The 18,659-nt window shown below is 42.1% G+C and overlaps 1 protein-coding gene across 2 annotated transcripts in view; it reads left to right on the forward strand.

The window, feature by feature from the left end:
• The window catches only part of LOC137640031 (activating signal cointegrator 1 complex subunit 3-like), a 410,828-nt gene extending 400,195 nt beyond the window's left edge, over window positions 1-10,633 (forward strand). For both annotated transcript variants that reach the window (XM_068372399.1, XM_068372400.1), the window contains exon 45: window positions 9,177-10,633. The gene's annotated coding sequence lies outside the window, so the exon portion shown is untranslated. The remainder of the gene's footprint in view (window positions 1-9,176) is intronic.
• Window positions 10,634-18,659: the final 8,026 nt, after the last annotated feature.

Genomic DNA, 18,659 nt, shown 5'->3' on the forward strand with positions numbered 1-18,659 from the left:
GGAATATATATAAACGAGCTGCTGATAGGCGCCATTCCCTTAAGGATGGGATGGCTAGCATTCCCTAATGAAATGAGACGTCACTTATCCTCGACAGTTTCGACGCCTCATTATCGCTTCGATGCCCCAGATCAGCCTGAGGAGGTCTGATCTGTGTGGAGAGAGTTTCTCCACCCATTACAGTGCTAAAATGGCCTACAGGCTCGTGGCCTTTGGTCATTGTAGGGTAAGCGAAGGGGGAATGACTATCATTGGTCCTATTAGATCTCTTCGAGCGTTTGATGCGTATATTCTCCAGCCTCTTAACGCATCTTACAGCTGTGCACGTAGAACTGGGTCTATCATTATCGTGAACTGGAGAGAGGTCAAAATCCTCCCTGTTAGCGTCATGGAATCCTGACTGATTACAATAGTCTCTTGACAGACTTTGCTATCTCCTTTTACATCCCCAAGGGAAAGGAGCATTAGGGTGACCACAGGTTTCAATGATTTTTTAAAAACATTGAAGCCCCTTAGCTGGAGAGAATCGAGACGTCTTGAAGTTATCTTGCATCCCCGATGTTCCGGGGCCGGATCGTCTCCATGGATGCTCATAGACAGTCGTTTCGGGTGCTGCCCACCCCAGCCTGTCGTCCAGGGCTATTGTTGCCTGAACTCTTTCTAGGCTTGGTTTCGCTTGACTGTGTCTGCTAATCCCATGAAGATCCTAGGACTGAATCTAGTCCGATGAGAATCTTGTCTAGGATATATGTTATATTCTGTAATTTGGATCCTAGGTAGGAGGGGAGGGGGTGACTGACTGGAAGTTGCCGATAAGACATCTTTCAGGTCTAGCCAGACTGTCAACACCCCTTACTGAATAAGGTCCTTATGTTCAGGAAGAATAACATTCTGAACTTGCTGTTTTATTGGAACTCGTTGAGTGGCGCCAAGTCCAGAATGACTCCCAGTTTTCTTGAGTCCTTCACGTGAACAGTAAACAGCCTTCCTTGGAAATCGATGGACTCTACTTTCCTCACCGCTAGTATGCTCTAGAGCTGTAAGGTACACCCTTCCAGGGGATTTGGAATGTAGGAAGAGTTGAGGAAAGAATGGTGGAGGTATGTCCATTTCCATTCTAGTCTCATCTTGGTTAGGCCTTGGACCCAAGGATCGAAGGTCCAGCGATCCAGGAAGAACTTCCCTCCTACAAGAAGCTTCTGTTTGCTTCGCATGATCAGAAGGTTTACATATCTGAACGTCTGTGGACCAACAGTCATTGTAACTGTGGGATGCTGTTTAACATCCCAAGGAGAATTAAGAAACCCTTCCGTCCTCCTTTTAGGTCATACCTGACCGTTTGCCTATATCAGCTTCTTAGTGTTTCACTGTAATAGAAGATTCCTTTCTATTGTATAAAGCTTAGGATAAGTACGCTGGAAAAGAATAGGAGAGACGCATACGTGGGGATCTTTCCAGCCAACTGCTGCGGCCATCCTAATTATTGATTCTAGGGCATCCTCTCTTAAGTAGGGCCCAATGGAGATTCTAGCCTATAAGGATAGAGTAGCATACAGGAAAACCATTCTATTGTATGGTTATGTACCAAAGATTTCTATCTGTGATATGGTCCTATACTACAGATGTACCGGGTATTGTATACACCTATACAATTAGCATATTACCGTCAAGGCTAGTGCTTGGGGGTAAGTTAACTGGCATAGTACTTCAGTACCGGTATGGCTAGCAGTTCTCCGGCATGTCAGTGACTTGTCGGCTGTCAGCGGGTCGCTGACAGAAGTCACACCATCCTAGCCGGTATTCAATGTGACTGGGTAGTGGTGAAAACTGTACGCGTAGTCAGCAGCCCTCTGAATCATTGGCGGCCCCTCGAGCTATTGGCAGTCCGCCGGTTGTCGGAGGCTGCCGACTTAAGGCATACCAGCTCAGCTATTGACTGGGCGGTGACCAAGGACACACATTACCGGCTCTCGGTGGCGAAGTCAGATGTGACAGTTAATCAATGACTGCCGTCGTTGTTATCACTACAAGGTGTGGCCTGATTGTTAACGTCTCCGCCTGGTGTTTGCCAGTCGGGGGTTCGAGTCCTGCTCAGATTTGTTAGTGTCTGCAATCTTACCCTCCTTGTGAGATAAGGTTGGGGGCATTTGGGAGAGGCTTTAAAACCTTAAAACCTTTAAAATGAACACTAAATTGCTAGTACTGCAATGAATAAGTGAAATTTTAGTCTAATTACCATAGAGTTTCCGTGAATTTGCGATTTCACATGCATTTTGTTTCAGATAACTACTGAAACCAAACCAACTGTAGTTCGACAGCTTAAGACTGCCATCGTGTATGCACTGGCAGCGAGACGGGAGGAGGGGGGGTACCCCCATCCTCCTCTCCTCCCCTCGAACTGGAGTGGAGAAAGGAGGAATAGGGAACAGGATGTCTCATCTTAAGACTGTATATAGGAAGGTAAGGTTTCAGAGAAATTTCAGAAACTCACACCCAAATGAGAATGTTAAGAGTTGTATACCAGATTCTATTGAATTGGAATTTTCGAGACCTTCGACAGTAAGGTCTGGCCTACTTACAGGTCGGAGGGTCTCCGACAGGGTGGGGGATTTTGGAAATAATATTGCTGGGGGCATGAGCCTGCATGTATTATGTCCGTGAAAATACTCACTCTTATAACTGCAGAAGACTGCGATGCATTATCTGGTGTCCCTCCTGTAAGGAAAGGAGAACAGAAATGAGCATTCAATTGATTATTACACAGATAAACAATTTTCAAAAATCATCTTTTGACAAAAATAGCTTAGGATGGAAAGCTATAAAGGGATAGTGGGAGACACATACCTGTGTATCCCTTGCGAGCCAATGCTGTTACCTCCCCTCAGTATTAAGATAAGGAGATTCCTCCAACTAGGGAATTCCAGGTAAACAGGGGGTCGAACACCTAGGTGTAAGGAATTGTACAAAGTACTTTCCCCCCTTATCCTTAACACTGTGAGGTAAAGAGGACTGATTTCACAATCAGAGTATCGAAGGAATGCCATTCTTTCGATATAGGAACGGTACCAGCAGCAGCTCGCACTACCCAAGATACAGTGAGCCCTCGCTACTTCGCGGTTCGACCATCGCGGATTCACCACTTCGCGGATTTTTTTCATAACGCATGTATATATATATATCGCGGATTTTCCGGAAATTTCGAAAATACCGCGATGTGACCGATGGTGCGAGATTGGAGAAAGTAAGGAAAATTGAATCATGATTGATTTTCAATATAAATGAAACTTTGAGGAGCAAAAAATATATCATTTGTTAGAGAGATAGAGAGGTAAGGAATAGGAGGTAGTGAAAAGTAGCCCACAGAGAGAGAGAGAGAGAGAGAGAGTGTGTGTGTGTGTGTGTGTGTGTTGTTTTAAATGTAATAAACAAAAGAAATTTGATAGGTTATAACTCATTGGTGCTTATGTAATATCAACTGTATACTGTAGACGGTTTGAATAAGTTAAGAAATGGTATAAACGATACTTTGTTAGTGTATTCGTACACTCTCAAGAGCAGCAGCTAGACGTCAGCTGATCTAATCACAGCCAAAAGTAAAACAAAAAGAAGTCAACAATACTCGATTTTTAAAACACACCGAAAATTTAAAAACAAAAGTACACGCTTTTTTAATGTGCAATTAACTATTTAAAGAGTAGCAATTTTCTAGAATAAAATGATGTTTCCCAAAAAATAGTGGTTTGCTAATGGCTAATGAAATCGGATGCCGTATTTTTAGCAACGATTGAAATGGATGTAAACTCGGCATAATTTTTTCGTTTCGTATTTAATTGACACTAAGAAAACTAATTTTAGTTTCTTCATCTATATGTAAGTATTGTATAACACAGAGAGAGAGAGAGAGAGAGAGAGAGAGAGAGAGAGAGAGAGAGAGAGAGAGAGAGAGAGAGAGAATGAATCGGCTGTTGTAATCGAATGTCGTGTTTTTGTTTCGTGAGAATTTCATCGCCACGACTATAACAACATACTGTACTGAACTTTACAGTATTATACAGACTACTGTAATATGATAAAGTAAATTATTTGAAATAACCTATTTTATATGAAATGGGGCTATTTTTTTTGTTTAAAATTTACATTTATGTACGTAAAACAACTCTCTCTCTCTCTCTCTCTCTCTTTCTCTCTCTCTCTCTCTCTCTCTCTCTCTCTTTCTCTCTCTCTCTCTCTCTCTCTCTCTCTCTCTCTCTCTCTCTCTCTCTCTCTCTCGTAAATTGTTTTCCTGCTTTGCTACGTATGTATGATTTTATATAGATACCGTAAATAATATTTGTAATATCATATTTTCTGAAAGCTTTTACTGTAATATCATTATTTATCACTTTCATCATGCGCGTCAAATGCCTTCGTTTGTTTACTGAGCGTACTTTATGACGCCGTCGTTTCAGGCGGCGTCATAAAGAAAAACATTTCATTTGGAAGTCCTAAGAAAAATTAAGTAAAACATTGATAATAACATAATCAACATACTGTACTGAATAATCAATATAATCGATGCAAAAACTAACCTATACACAGATGTGTAAATGCGTTTGTTTCTTCATTATGATCAGAGATAAACGTAAACAAAACATTGGTTGCCATTTTTTATCGTGATTTTTGGCGTGTTTAGGAAACGCATGATATAAAATCGCCTTTAATATTTGTGCCTGTTTTAGTTTAGGGTACTGTAATACATGCATTAAGTGTTCTGTACATTAAAGGGTAGTTTGTTAACAGTACTACGTACAAGGGAAGGTTTTAAAAGTCTGAATATACATGTTAAATAAATAGGTAAATATGGTTTCACTACTTCGCGGATTTTCACCTATCGCGGTCGGGTCTGGAACCTATCTACCGCGATAAACGAGGGCTCACTGTATATTGATTAGAAAAGATAACAGACATATATTTGTGTATCCCAACCAATCTATTTGCTGTGACCTCCTTTACAATATTAAATCAGGAAGTTTCCTGATCAGGGAAACTCAGGGATAAGGGCTCTCCCCTTTAAGGGTTAGAGGTGTAACATCACGAGCCCTTTATGAAATGTAATATTGTAGGGTAAAAGGAAACATTTCAAATCAGGATATTGACGAAATATTATTCTATCAATATGGGATTGGGTTCAGCAAATACTTGGGCAGGGGTACCCAAGATATATTGGAAATAACTACTAGTATAATATATACGATAGTTTTCCATCTGCCGTATATACTGTACAGCAAATATACTAACTACCTGTATAGACATATACTGTAGTTCAGCCAGCATGTTGCCGGATTAGCTAGCTCTTGCCGGAGCATTTAGCATGCTAGTTAAGAGAGAGAGAGAGAGAAAGCATGGAGTGAAGGCTATCTATTACTGTGTATGTATACAGTAATAAAGGATGTAAAAGTCTAATTTTACTGCCTTTCTCCGAAAGGAAGGTTCAAATGGAAGGGGAGAATGTAACATTTAGGCTTCCATCTAGCCACAGTACTATTGCCGGCTTACCACTGTAGGCCAGCCTCCGGCAGCACTAGTACAGTCGGCATGCTACCGACTGAGTCAGTACCTATCTGTACCGGTCTACTGCCGGCCAGAGCAATACGCCGACAATAGAAATGTGGCTAGCAGTTCAAGGGAGAACTGGAGAACCTTGGTGACAAAGGAACCTCCCACCCACAGCCGTCATGGCCGCTGGAAGCCGGCAGCCGCCGACAGCCGTGATGGCTGCTGGAAGCCGGCTGTCGCAGACAGCCGTCGGCTGAGGAGGGGGGGTCTAGACGGCTCCGGCAACCCACCGGCAATGGTAAGGTTGCAGGACGCCGTCTCAGGAAAGACAATGGCTCGGCCATCGTAAAAGAACAGAGAGGGGAGGGGAAAGGGTCCTATATGAGGTAAAGGAGGGACCGGCAATGTTGCCGGACCTATACACCTTGAAGAAACTCTGTTTCAGTACCGGCACAACAACAAGCGGCAGGAGAATCATCTATTCTCCAGCTTAGAAGGTGCTAATACTGTTAAGGGGACGGCAGCCCATGCCGTTCATCTCAACAAGGGAGAAACAGAGTTCCAATGCCGGCACCATCCTAGGCCATAAGAGTATACGACTCTATAGCCTAGGGTCGGCGAGCATAGGACTAGTCTACTAGACCACAGGGAGAAGGTGGCGGCAACATACGACCACTTCAGGTGTAATCTATGCAGGGCTAGCCTCCTATGCCGGCAGTTCAGCCGGCAGGGGAAAGCAATCACCCCCGCCGACCGACTGCCGACAAAGACTAAATACTCTGAGCTTCTGATCGAATCCCAAAACTTGCTGTATGCTGTTAAGGGATGAGACAGAAAACTAGGCTAGTCATGCCTGAATTCAAAATTCAAGGCCGACGCAGAGAGTTGTTGCCTAAGGCTACTCTCAGAGGGAAGAGAGATTACCCATAAATCTCATCGAGACTAGTAACGGTTAATATAATTCCAGGAGATATCAATCTCTAAGGAATGATAACCGATACACAAGGGTAACCGGGGAAATGACGAAAGTATATGTTGTTTAGGTTATGTTACCTAGACTAGGCGAGATCTCGGTTACCTAAAGTCACCAAAACTCTGACATGTACGATCAACACAGAAAGGGAAAATTATGCATATAAATATCTTTACAATATAAAATGCCTAAATAGCTTTCATGATAACAATTAAACTATTTAAACCGGAAATGTCGTTCTGCTAACTAAATAACATGCTCAACGAACGACAGTGCCTATGGCGATACAATATAAAATGCCTAAATAGCTTTCATGATAACAATTAAACTATTTAAACCGGAAATGTCGTTCTGCTAACTAAATAACATATGCTCAACGAACGACAGTGCCTATGGCGACACCGGTGATCGGCGTAGATCCAAACACAATGATTACACTAAATTCATTGTGAGGCTGGAACTAACATACATATCGTAAAGAATAAATACTCAACTTTTTGGATGGAGAAAGAAGCCGTAGAAAGCATAAAAATTCCTAGAAATCGATCGAAAATGTCGGATCAACAGGGAACACCGTAGCGAGTCGCTACAAATTAAGGAATGACCGCCAGAGGGAATTGGCGCGGTTGTGATACGATAGTAGTCGGGGAACCAGGGTAACCTCTAAAGCAGCTACCCATCTAATTCTGCCACGTATCCCCCTCGAAGCGTAAAGGCTATTCGGGGTGCAGATTGCCATGTGGCGTGTCAAGAATACGTCCCCTGATTATATACGATATCCTTGAGAGTAATTCTTAAGGGTACTCGTGCCAGAAGTTAGAATTCTGTGAAACCTTTGGTTTGATTATCTGAGAATATCACTGTAGTCATATATACCCTTGGGAAGCTACTAAAGGAACCTTCCATCAGGACGTCATGGCTTGAGCCCAAAAAATTATTTATTGTAAATTGTGCTATTTTCATGAATGGAGACTTTCTTTTGATGTAATTAATCTTAGAATGTATAAAAGGAAGGCAGACAATGTATCAGGCTGCAAATGGTCTCGTTTCACTGATTAATCAAGAGAAAAAGCAGTATTGCATAACCTCACTCTGTAGATTGAGTGTGGATGCCTGGCTCAGTGCTTGAAACCACGTGGAGTGGGGCCCAGTGCTCTGAAGAATGGATGCTTGTACTCACGTGGAACTCATTTCGTGTTTGGCTACAAGGAGGATTCGGTGTGGTTACACTCATAGAACGCTACTTTGGGCTTGGGAGCACAAGTACAACTCGGTACATATATGTGCTGAAAGTACAGCTCGGTGCTCGTAAGCACTTGCTAATCTTTTACAGGACCAGGATTAACCTCCCTCTTGCACAAGTGCAATGGAGAAATCATCAGGCCATGCCATCCTTTCCCTCAGTGAAAAGAACAGACAATCCTCCGGGGATAGATAGATCGATTTATTCAGCCCATTTGCACATGTTAAATGGTTATGTAGATTATACAAAACAGTAAGATCAAAATACTATTGTTATTTGAATCATTGTTAAACCCAGGAATACAAAGTATACACTGTGATATTCACAATATGGCTGAGGATAGCTATAAGGAAAGGAAGAGGGAAGGAAAAATCCCGATAGAGTTGGTAGTTTGATTCAGGATGGATCTTTCACCTGCTACCAGTGCAAAGTTGTGATTGTCTTTGGTCTCACTTTCTGCTGACTGACCATGAAGACACCAGTTATTGAGAAGCTCTTTTTTGGCTCCAGTTGTAGCAATCAACATCATACCTGCTTACTGTGCGGTGCTGTTGATTGGGCCGCTCCCCTGTGACAGGTGAACAAAGGTAACTGTTTCACCATGTTCGCAATTGTTAACCAACCCTTAAGCTACACCTGCAGTAACACAAAAAAACCACATATAATGAACCAAAGTATAAAAAACTTCCAATGATTGGTAGAGAGTAGCAGAGTACAGTATGTCTGTACACGCCTGACACAATTAGCAGGTAGATGGCGCCCCCTCATTCACCTGTCTTTAACTACTGTAACAAGGATGAAGACATGTAACTAGAGAACAAGAGTTTTTTTTTATCTATATAAGAACAAATAAGGAGTACAGTACTATACACTACTTAAATATTCTCCTTAAATGAGAGTAACAAATTGGCATAAAGGAGAGCTCTCACAGTTGGTAGCCTAAATGGAGTTTAAGTTTTATTCCAGCTGTGACCAAGTTGTGGAATAATCCTCTTAATCAGGTAGTTGAATCGGTGGAACTTCAAAAGTTTAAACTGGCAGCAAATATTCTTATGTTGAACAGGCTGACATAAGTCTCCTTTTTATATTTTATATATGAAAGATCTATTTTGATGTTGTTACTGTTTTTAATTTATGTTATTCTGATTTTTCATTACTTCTCTTTTAGTTTATTTCCATTCTTAACTGGGCTATTTTTCCTTGTTTGGGCCTTTGGGCATATAGCTGATCATTACTAGCTTAGCTAATAATAATAGTAATTTGAAAGAATGGAAGATTCATACTCTGTAGAAAATTAAGGCTCTGCTAATTTGGACTTTCAGGTTATGCAGCACGAGAATAATTGACGTAAATTCCTCTTTATTATTTCCTGCTAAATCATGATTATGATTTCCTTTTAATACTACGTATTTTCTTTTTTTACAGATGCCGTCCAGCGATGCTAGATTATAACTTATTTGATATTAGAAATTGAATCTTGACATTATTACATTCCCTAAATTTTAGTACTTTTATAATTTTTCTCTTCATATGAAGTGTCCAGTTTTTTATGGTAGCTTTTTGTTTTATTTGTTTTGCATTTATTTTTAAGTGATAATCCTCGCATTATCATTAAATTTTCTTCACCTTTCAATGGTAGGGAAAAATCTTTTCAATTGGTTGAGCATTTAAATAATACAACTGATCAGGAATTTACACAGTTGAAGTTTATGGTTTTATACTGTATCTAGAAACTTGTTTAAGGAGTTAACTTTGGACATTTTCGTTCTGGGTTATATAAAGGTCAACAACTTAAAAACTCAATAGGATGTTTTATTTGTTTTGCATTTATTTTTAAGTGATAATCCTCGCATTATCATTAAATTTTCTTCACCTTTCAATGGTAGGGAAAAATCTTTACAAAATTGGTTGAGCATTTTAATAATACAACTGATCAGGAATTTACACAGTTGAAGTTTATGGTTTTATACTGTATCTAGAAACTTGTTTAAGGAGTTAACTTTGGACATTTTCGTTCTGGGTTATATAAAGAAGGTCAACAACTTAAAAAATTAATAGGATGTTTTATTTGTTTTGCATTTATTTTTAAGTGATAATCCTCGCATTATCATTAAATTTTCTTCACCTTTCAATGGTAGGGAAAAATCTTTACAAAATTGGTTGAGCATTTTAATAATACAACTGATCAGGAATTTACACAGTTGAAGTTTATGGTTTTATACTGTATCTAGAAACTTGTTTAAGGAGTTAACTTTGGACATTTTCGTTCTGGGTTATATAAAGAAGGTCAACAACTTAAAAAATTAATAGGATGTTTTATTTGTTTTGCATTTATTTTTAAGTGATAATCCTCGCATTATCATTAAATTTTCTTCACCTTTCAATGGTAGGGAAAAATCTTTACAAAATTGGTTGAGCATTTTAATAATACAACTGATCAGGAATTTACACAGTTGTTTATGGTTTTATACTGTATCTAGAAACTTGTTTAAGGAGTTAACTTTGGACATTTTCGTTCTGGGTTATATAAAGAAGGTCAACTTACAAACCTAATAGGATCCAAGAAGCTGTTTGTAAGTCAAATTCTTATAAGTTTTGTCCTAGGGTAGGCCTAACCTAACTCCCAAGCCTACATTTTCCAGTTGTAAAAGTCTACAAATAGTCCGGTTTCATATAAAATAAATATTAGGTTATTGCAAGTGTTGTTTTGCTTACTATATTAAATTATGTAATGCCTTGTTACTTTTGATACAATATCAGTTGGATTTCTGTTTGTATATCCAAATGTCTGTAAGTTGAAGACCTATAGATATATATTTTTCACTTCCTTTTCTGTAAAAAAACTATTACATATCAATATAAATTTGAATATTAAAATGGTACCAATTCTTTCTTTTCCTCTCATATTGTGTATTAGATGCACTATGTTTTGTCATATTCTGTTTTTCAGGTACAAGAAAAAATAAAAATACTAGTACAGTACTTATACAGTTTAACCAAAATGTAATGGACCTGGTTTTCTCGTATACCATATAGTGCTATATTCATATTCTCGTAAATTTTCTCTCCAATGCTTAATCTTTTCCTTTCTTTCAATATGCAGCAGTGTATTGCATTAATACAGTATGACTACTACCTTGAATGAAGAATGAGGTGTTTTGTGGGTTATATTGTAATAGCCCCTCACAGACTGCTCCATATAGATGTTGTGGAGAGGGTCTTTTTACTCTATAAGCTGGATGTTTTTGAAACTCTTGAGGCTGGCTTGATATTACTGTATTACAATAATAACTGCTTTCTATATCCTTCTTTTCATTCCTGATGTCGTGAAATTTTCTCCGACTTATTGAAATTAATGATTCTAGGTCCGATGGAATGGGCCGATGACAAGACCTTGAAGAGGTTTGCTTTCCAAAACTATTCAGGATTCAATAAAATATGATCACAATCTATAAGTTTATTACAAAAATAATCATTTGATAAAGAAATAACACACAATAACACTTTAAGCTAATTGAAAATTAGAACTGTCACCCTTAGGGGGTCTGCAACATGTGCTCATGAAACACAGAGTCCACGTTAGACTAAATAAGACCAAGTTTTCAAAACTATGACACTTATTCCATGGTAAATCACATGCCAAGGTCTACAGGAATTATCTGATGAATAAAACTAATCCCCAGTCCCAGGGACGACAATTTTACAGAGCGATACAAATATACATATACACACTCACAAAGGAACCGACCTGGTATCACGGTGGCTAGGAGCCGTAGATGGAGAGACTAGCAATATAGTTAAACTTACTGGGTTGGAGGTTTAGGCAGGAATGAACGAGCCTCGTGCTGGACAGCTCAGAGGAAAACTACGGTCTCCCGCGCTAGGTAAAGTGTCCTTGCGAGATGAGCGGGAACTCTTACATTATTTATTCAATAAGTGATTTGATAAAGCTTCTTTATCGACCACAAGACAGAGAAACAATCAAAGCCTTACTTCAGATCAAAGGGTAAACTTAATACTTCGGCTGAAGGCCATAATTTGCCGTAATCCAACAAACTAGAGAGTCCTTGGCTCTAAACATATACATCGATATTTTTGTCATGGTAAAACAATACAATATCATTTTCGTAATTTGTAAATAATAAAAACTTCGTCTCTCTGACACCCGCTCCTTCCCCTCCAGGTGGTTGAATTTTAGGCCACAATACCGTTAAGTATTGGACAGCACTCATTCGCAGAAACACCCGGGAGATCTTCCAATCTTACCCCAATTTAACGCAACGTTCGTGGAGTTAAATGGCGGGGATTTCGAATGATCAGTTCGAAACTCCCGACACCTGAGTTCATTGAAGATTGTTAGAAATATTATGTTAATTTCTTTTTAACAGGTTAACAACTGCTAAGGGTGATTTCTAAGATTTCCATTACATTTCTCAATATATCTTGAAGTGAGGTCAAAGCCGATATGTAAATTTTATACTGCATTCTACTATGGACACAAACTTATGAATAACCTTGGACCTCTGGTGAACTAGTAAGGCTATATCTTACCATGACCAAAGACCAAAGGGATAATGTTTGCAGAATTGTCCATATCTTTGAAACAAAAATTGAAGGGGCTGGACAGCAGGATGGGAGTGTGTTTAAAAACAGGACTTTGGTAATCAAATTTCGTATTTCAGTACTACTGTGATGATTGTATTGTTTCTTCTACAGAAGCCCAGTTCAATTGATACTTATCCATAAAAAATTTATTTTTACTATTATCTTTCTTTTCAATGAACACATGCCGTTAACAAGGGAATGAAACCCTCTTGTGATGAGGGTGAAATGCCAGTAAAATTATAGAATAGTTTAATAAATAGTTTGGAGAAAATAATACTGTTATTTGGTGTGTTTTGAACATTTGTTTATTATGATTATGGAGGAAATCATTATTTTGTTTATTTCTTGGGATAGATTACCAAAACTGAGAAGCTATTGGTTTGCACCGGAAGTTGTCAACAATAATGTTCAAAACACCTTGAAATACAATGTGTACCGCAGAGGTAGCAGCAGTAGGGGATTCAGTGTTATGAAGCTACATCTGTGGTGGATAACAGGGGAGGGTGGCCTGTGGGACCCCTAGCAGTACCAGCCGAACTCGGTTGAGTTCCTTGTCAGGCTGGGAGAAACGTAGAGAGGAGAGGTCTCCTTTTCTGTTTCATTTGTTTGATCTCAGCTAACCCCCAAAATTGGGCGAAGTGCCTTGGTATATGTATGACCAGTCTTATTTTATGTTATTTACATTAGCTTGTTTAAACTTCAGTCATCACCATAAAAAACCAGTCATTGTAATAAAGTTACCGTAATCTAATCCCAGTAATAGTAATGAAACTTGATTAAAATAGTGGAGCATTTGTTTGGCAAATCTTCAGAATATTTTAATCCCACTTTCTATGGAGTCTTTTGCACTATAAAACCTCCTTACGTAATTGAAGTGCTTATCTGTATGTTGGTGTGCCAATAAACAGTAATTATTTATTGGCTATTGGTCCAAAATAGCTCATTTTATGAATAGAACCTACCTGGCAGTTATATATATATAGCTATAGTCTCTGACGTCTGGCAGAATTTTTCAAAATTCGCGGCAACCGCCGTATGGTGGTTGTGCGGTTAAGGTGGTTAACACTCCTTACAGGGTAGTACGTGGAATTATTCACGTTTTCTGTTCCTCAGATCATCTCTGCCGGTTGGACTGACAACATCGTTGGTCCGCCATTGTAGTTTTTCGTTCGCTTTCCCTGTGTTGCTGTACTGGACTTCTTTTTTGGTGACGTACACTGATCTAGGGTTTTGGCAATCGCTTTTGTTATTTTCTTCAACTATTTGTTTGTTTACGATGACTGATAAACTTAATTTTCGTGTTTGTGTAAATGAGGTATGCAAGGTGAGGTTACCGAAAGTTTCGGTAGACCCTCACACTGTTTGTTTAAAATGCAGGGGTTTTGAGTATGCGCTTGATAATAGGTGCAAGGAATGTGAGGTTTTGAGCGAGAAAGAATGGTTAAGTATGAAACGCTATGTGCGTAAGTTAGAGTTAGATAAAGCCAAGAGGGCTTCGGGATCTAAATCTAAATCCGCTAGTGAGCTTAGCTTAAATATTTCTTTTGATCCCTTGATTAATTCCTCTGTAGAAGTTAAAACCTTCTCCTGAGGTAGTAGCTCCTGCCCCTTCTACAGGAACAGTATCTATGGATAACCCTCGATACGCCAGCATGACGGCTGAGTTGAAGGCTATTAAAGACCAGCTTTCAACCTTTAAAGGTAAGAGTGAGAGTGTGATTAGTGCTTGTGATAATGCAGTGGAGGTGGCGACTGATCGAACCTGTCACGTCCCTAGATCTAGACCTCTACCAAGCTCCCAGGACCAAGGGAAAAGGTACGTCGACGGCCGCAAGGGAGTGAGAGGTACGCATACTCGGTCAGCAGTCGCCTCAAGCAGTCCTGTTGCGTTTTCCCAGGCTGCTCATGACCGCCATGGAGAAAGCGTGTCGGAAGTGATGGTGTCTTCCCCGAGCCCCGAGCCTAGACGCAAATGGCGGTATGAAGTTTCGAGACCGACCAAGAGGAAATGGAATCAAGCTGACCAGACCCGTTCTCGCTCTCCCTTATCGAGTAGCCCAGAACCTTATCCTTCAGAGGATGACTGAGACGCCGTTCCAATGAAGAGGTCAAACCCTAGAAATGGAGGGAAGGAAGATTCTCCTCTTTTTGTAAGTGATGAGAGACTATTGAGAGAACCTTCTCCTACGACCAGCGCTACTCGGCAGCCATCGCCTTCGGAAATGCAGGATCCAGCAGCAGTTGCGAAATTTTTTATGGAAGTTATGCAGAAGCAGCTGTCTTCTCTGGTACAAGCTTTTAGCTGCCCTTCCTCCCAGTCGGGCAGTCGTAAGGACAATACTTTACCGATTAAGAAATCGGCCTCTAAGAGGGAACGGAGTGCCTCTCCCAGGGAACCGCAGTGCGATTCGTCAAGCGCGCGGTACCGCACTTCTTCTTCCTCAACACGCTGCCAGGACGCTCGTGATTCTCGTCGCAAGGACGTTGCCGTCTCTAGCTCGTAACGCCAGGACGATTCCAGCCTGCCTCCAGGACGCTTACGCTTCACGACGCCAGGACGCATGCAGCTTTCGTCGCAAGGATGCTTCCAGCTCTCGGCACCAGGACGCGTACTGCTCCCGCCTTGAGAACGCTTCTGGCGCGCGACGTCGGGACGCCTCTATCGTGCGGCGACAGGACACTTCCGGCGCGCAGCGCCATGACGCACGCGCCCCTCGATGTCAGGACGCATTCAGCCCTCGCCAACAGGACGCATCCGACGATTTGCTCTTCTCGGACGCAGATGAGCAATTGGAAACTGATCGGCTTGTTAAAGCAACCTCAGACTTGGTGCCTGCAGGCCAAAGAGAGACTGAGTTGGAAGTACGGCAAAATCTAGAAGAAATCTCAGAGGATGAAGATGAGCCTGCTAACGTGGCTGCAGGTTATAAGGTTCTCTCTTGCTCCCTCCTTGAGCTCTATGGGGAGGAGTTTCAACCTGCTGCTCCTCGTTCTCCTCAGTCGCAGTTTAGCAGGAAGAAGGCCAAAAAACTGTCAGCTTTCATCAAAATGAAGCTGTCCATCTTGGCTAGGAAGGCTCTCGCTAGAATGGATGACTGGCTGAAGGAGCGTAAACAAGCGGTCAAGACCACCTTCTCGTTTCCACCAGCTAGACTTGCGTCTAAAGCGGGCATGTGGTACGAGACTGGAGAAACTCTAAGGCCTGGGAGTGCCTGCCTCCTTCCAGGGGGACTTCTCTGGCATTGTTGATTCTTCCAGAAGACATGTCCTTAACTCGGCGAAAGTAATATGGTCTATGTCTGAGCTTGACCACCTCGTCAAGGGAATTTTCCGAGCCTTCGAAGTCTTCAGTTTTTTGGACTGGTCTCTGGGTACGCTGGCTAGGAAAACAGAGCGGTTGGAAGATACAGAAGACCTTACTAGTATTATGGCCTGCATGGACAAGGCTCTTAGGGATGGGTCAAATGAGTTGGCTTCCCTATTTTCGGCAGGAGTTTTAAAGAAGAGGGCCCTTTTATGTTCCTTTACTTCTAGAGCAGTTACAGTTGCGCAGAAGGCCGAGCTCCTTTACGCCCCTCTATCGGAGCATCTTTTTCCCGAGTCCCTTTGTCAGGGACATTACTCTTTCTCTTGTGCAAAAGGCCCCACAAGAACTCCTGTCACATTCTGCAAGGAAGCCTTTACAAGCGGTTCCTTCGTCATTAAAGAAAGAGGAGAGGAAGCTTCAGCAGCCCTTTCGGGGTAGAGCTCTAACGAGAACAGACTTCAGGTGAAGAAGGCAGGAGACGGGCGGTAGAACGAATAGGGGTTCATTCAGATCCCGCCCCAGGAGATGAAGCTCAAGTCCTCCAGACAGCGGGAGGAGCAAGACTGTCACTTTTTTTGGCAGGCTTGGAAGAAAAGAGGAGCGTACGCCTGGTCCCTCTCAGTCATCAAGGAGGGATACAAGATCCCCCTCTTGAAGAAGCCTCGACTTTCAAATACGCCTCTATCCTTGGTGGCGCAGTACTTGAACGTCGGGAAACAAGAGGCTCTACTGGATCTGGTGAACCAGATGCTGGAGAAGGGAGCGATAGAGCCAGTTCTGGAACTATCTTCCCCAGGCTTCTACAATCGCCTGTTTATGGTACCCAAGAGCTCGGGTGGATGGAGACCAGTGCTAGATGTCAGCGCTCTGAACGTCTTTGTAGAAAAGACAAAATTTACTATGGAGATGACTCAGTGGGTTCTGACAGCGGTAAGTCCAGGGGACTGGATGGTGTGTCTGGATTTACAGGACGCTTACTTTTACATCCCCATCCATCCGACTTCGAGGAAGTTCCTAAGATTTATGATCCAGGGCAAGTGTTTCCAGTTCAAGGCTCTTTGCTTCAGCCTCAGCACTGCTCCTCAAGTCTTCACCAGGGTAATGCCGAATGTGGCAGGATGGCTGCACCAAGAGGGGATAAGAGTATCTCTATATCTGGACGACTGGTTGATAAGATCCCAGTCGAAGGAGAAATGTCTGGAGGACCTACGCAAGACTTTTTTGATGGCTCAGGAACTGGGTCTTGTCATTAACAAGAAGTCCCAGACTGCACCGAGTCAGACAATTCTTTTTTTGGGGATAGTTCTGGACTCAGTCTGTTTTCGGGCTCCTCCCCAAGAAAGGCAAACCAGGTGCCTCAGGAAGGTTCAGGAATTCCTGGAAAGACACAAGTGCTCAGCGAGGGATTGGATGAGTTTGCTAGGAACCCTCTCCTCGCTCAAACAGTTTGTCTCTCTGGGAAGACTGCACCTTAGACCTCTTTAACACTTCCTGTCAAAGGTGTGGGACAGGAAGATTCAGGAGGACTCCTTTTCCTTCCTCATTCCAGCAGAAATCAAGAGTTATCTGATTTGGTGGTGGGATCCAGCTATTTTAGGGGAAGGAATCTCCCTGGTCTGGAAGAACCCAGACCTTGTGTTGTTCTCAGACACTTCGGAGTCAGGATGGGGAGCAACACTGGGAAGCAAGGAGGTCTCAGGCTCTTGGGGAAAGGAGCAAGCCAGGTGGCACATCAACAGGAAGGAGTTGATGGCCATTCTGTTAGGACTGAAGGCCTTCAAAGACTCCGTGTCGGGGAGGATAGTGGAGGTCAATTCGGACAACACCACAGCCTTGGCTTACATCAGAAAGCAAGGGGGAACTCACTCTCTCTGTTCGAAACGGCAAAAGATCTCCTTCTGTGGTCGAAGGAGAACAACGTAGAACTTCTAAGAAGATTCGTGCAAGGACAGAAGAATGTAAGAGCAGACATGCTCAGCAGGAAAGGGCAAGTTCTTCCCACGTAGTGGATCCTCAACCATCAGGTCTGTCAGAGTCTGTGGAAGTTATGGGGGAGGCCTTTAGTAGACCTCTTCGCCTCTAACCAAAACAAAAGGATCCCCAACTACTGCTCCCTAGTCCCGGATGAGTAGGCAATAGCAGTAGATGCCTTCTTCATGGACTGGACGGGGATGGACACCTATGCATTTCCCCCTTTCAAGATCATCAATCTGGTAGTCAGGAAATTCGCTCTCCTCGAATCAGGAAGAATGATCCTGGTAGCTCCATTCTGGCCAGCAAGAGAATGGTTCACAGAGGTGTTGGACATGTTAGTGGACTTTCCAAGAAGCCTTCCTCTAAGTCTAAAGCTTCTCAAACAGCCCCACTTTGAGAGGTATCATCAAAACCCCCTCGCTCTACGACTGACTGCCTTCAGACTATCAAGGAGCTTGTCAGGGCGAGAGGCTTTTCTGTGCAAGCTGCAAGAGCTATCGCCAGAGCGAGGAGGGTCTCTTCGTAAAGAGTCTACCAATGGAAGTGGGAAACTTCTAGAGCTTGGTGTAAGCAGCATAAAGTTTCCTCAACCACTACCTCTGTGAGCCAAATAGCAGATTTTTTGTCGTCCTTCAGACAAGACTCTAAACTGGCCGAATACACTATTAAAGGGTACAGGAGTATGCTTTCTGCTGTCTGTAGGCACAGAGGCATAGACTTAACTCAGGATAAAGGGATAAAGACTTGCAAGATTTCTTGAAGTCTTTTGAGACAATTAAGCAGGCTCAGTTAAGACCCCAAGCTTGGAATTTGGACGTGGTTCTGAGGTTCCTATGCAGCAAGAAATTCGAACCCATCTCACAAGCGTTCCTTAGAGATGCTACTAAGAAAACCCTCTTCCCGATGGCTCTGGCCACAGCAAAAAGGGTCAGCGAGATTCACGCGATTGAGAAGCAGGTGGACTTTAACCAGGATGGAGCTGTATGTGCGGTAAGGATCGACTTCCTCGCTAAGAACGAGAA

The sequence above is a fragment of the Palaemon carinicauda genome, chromosome 4 (genome assembly GCF_036898095.1).
Source record: "Palaemon carinicauda isolate YSFRI2023 chromosome 4, ASM3689809v2, whole genome shotgun sequence".
Lineage (NCBI taxonomy): Eukaryota > Metazoa > Arthropoda > Malacostraca > Decapoda > Palaemonidae > Palaemon > Palaemon carinicauda.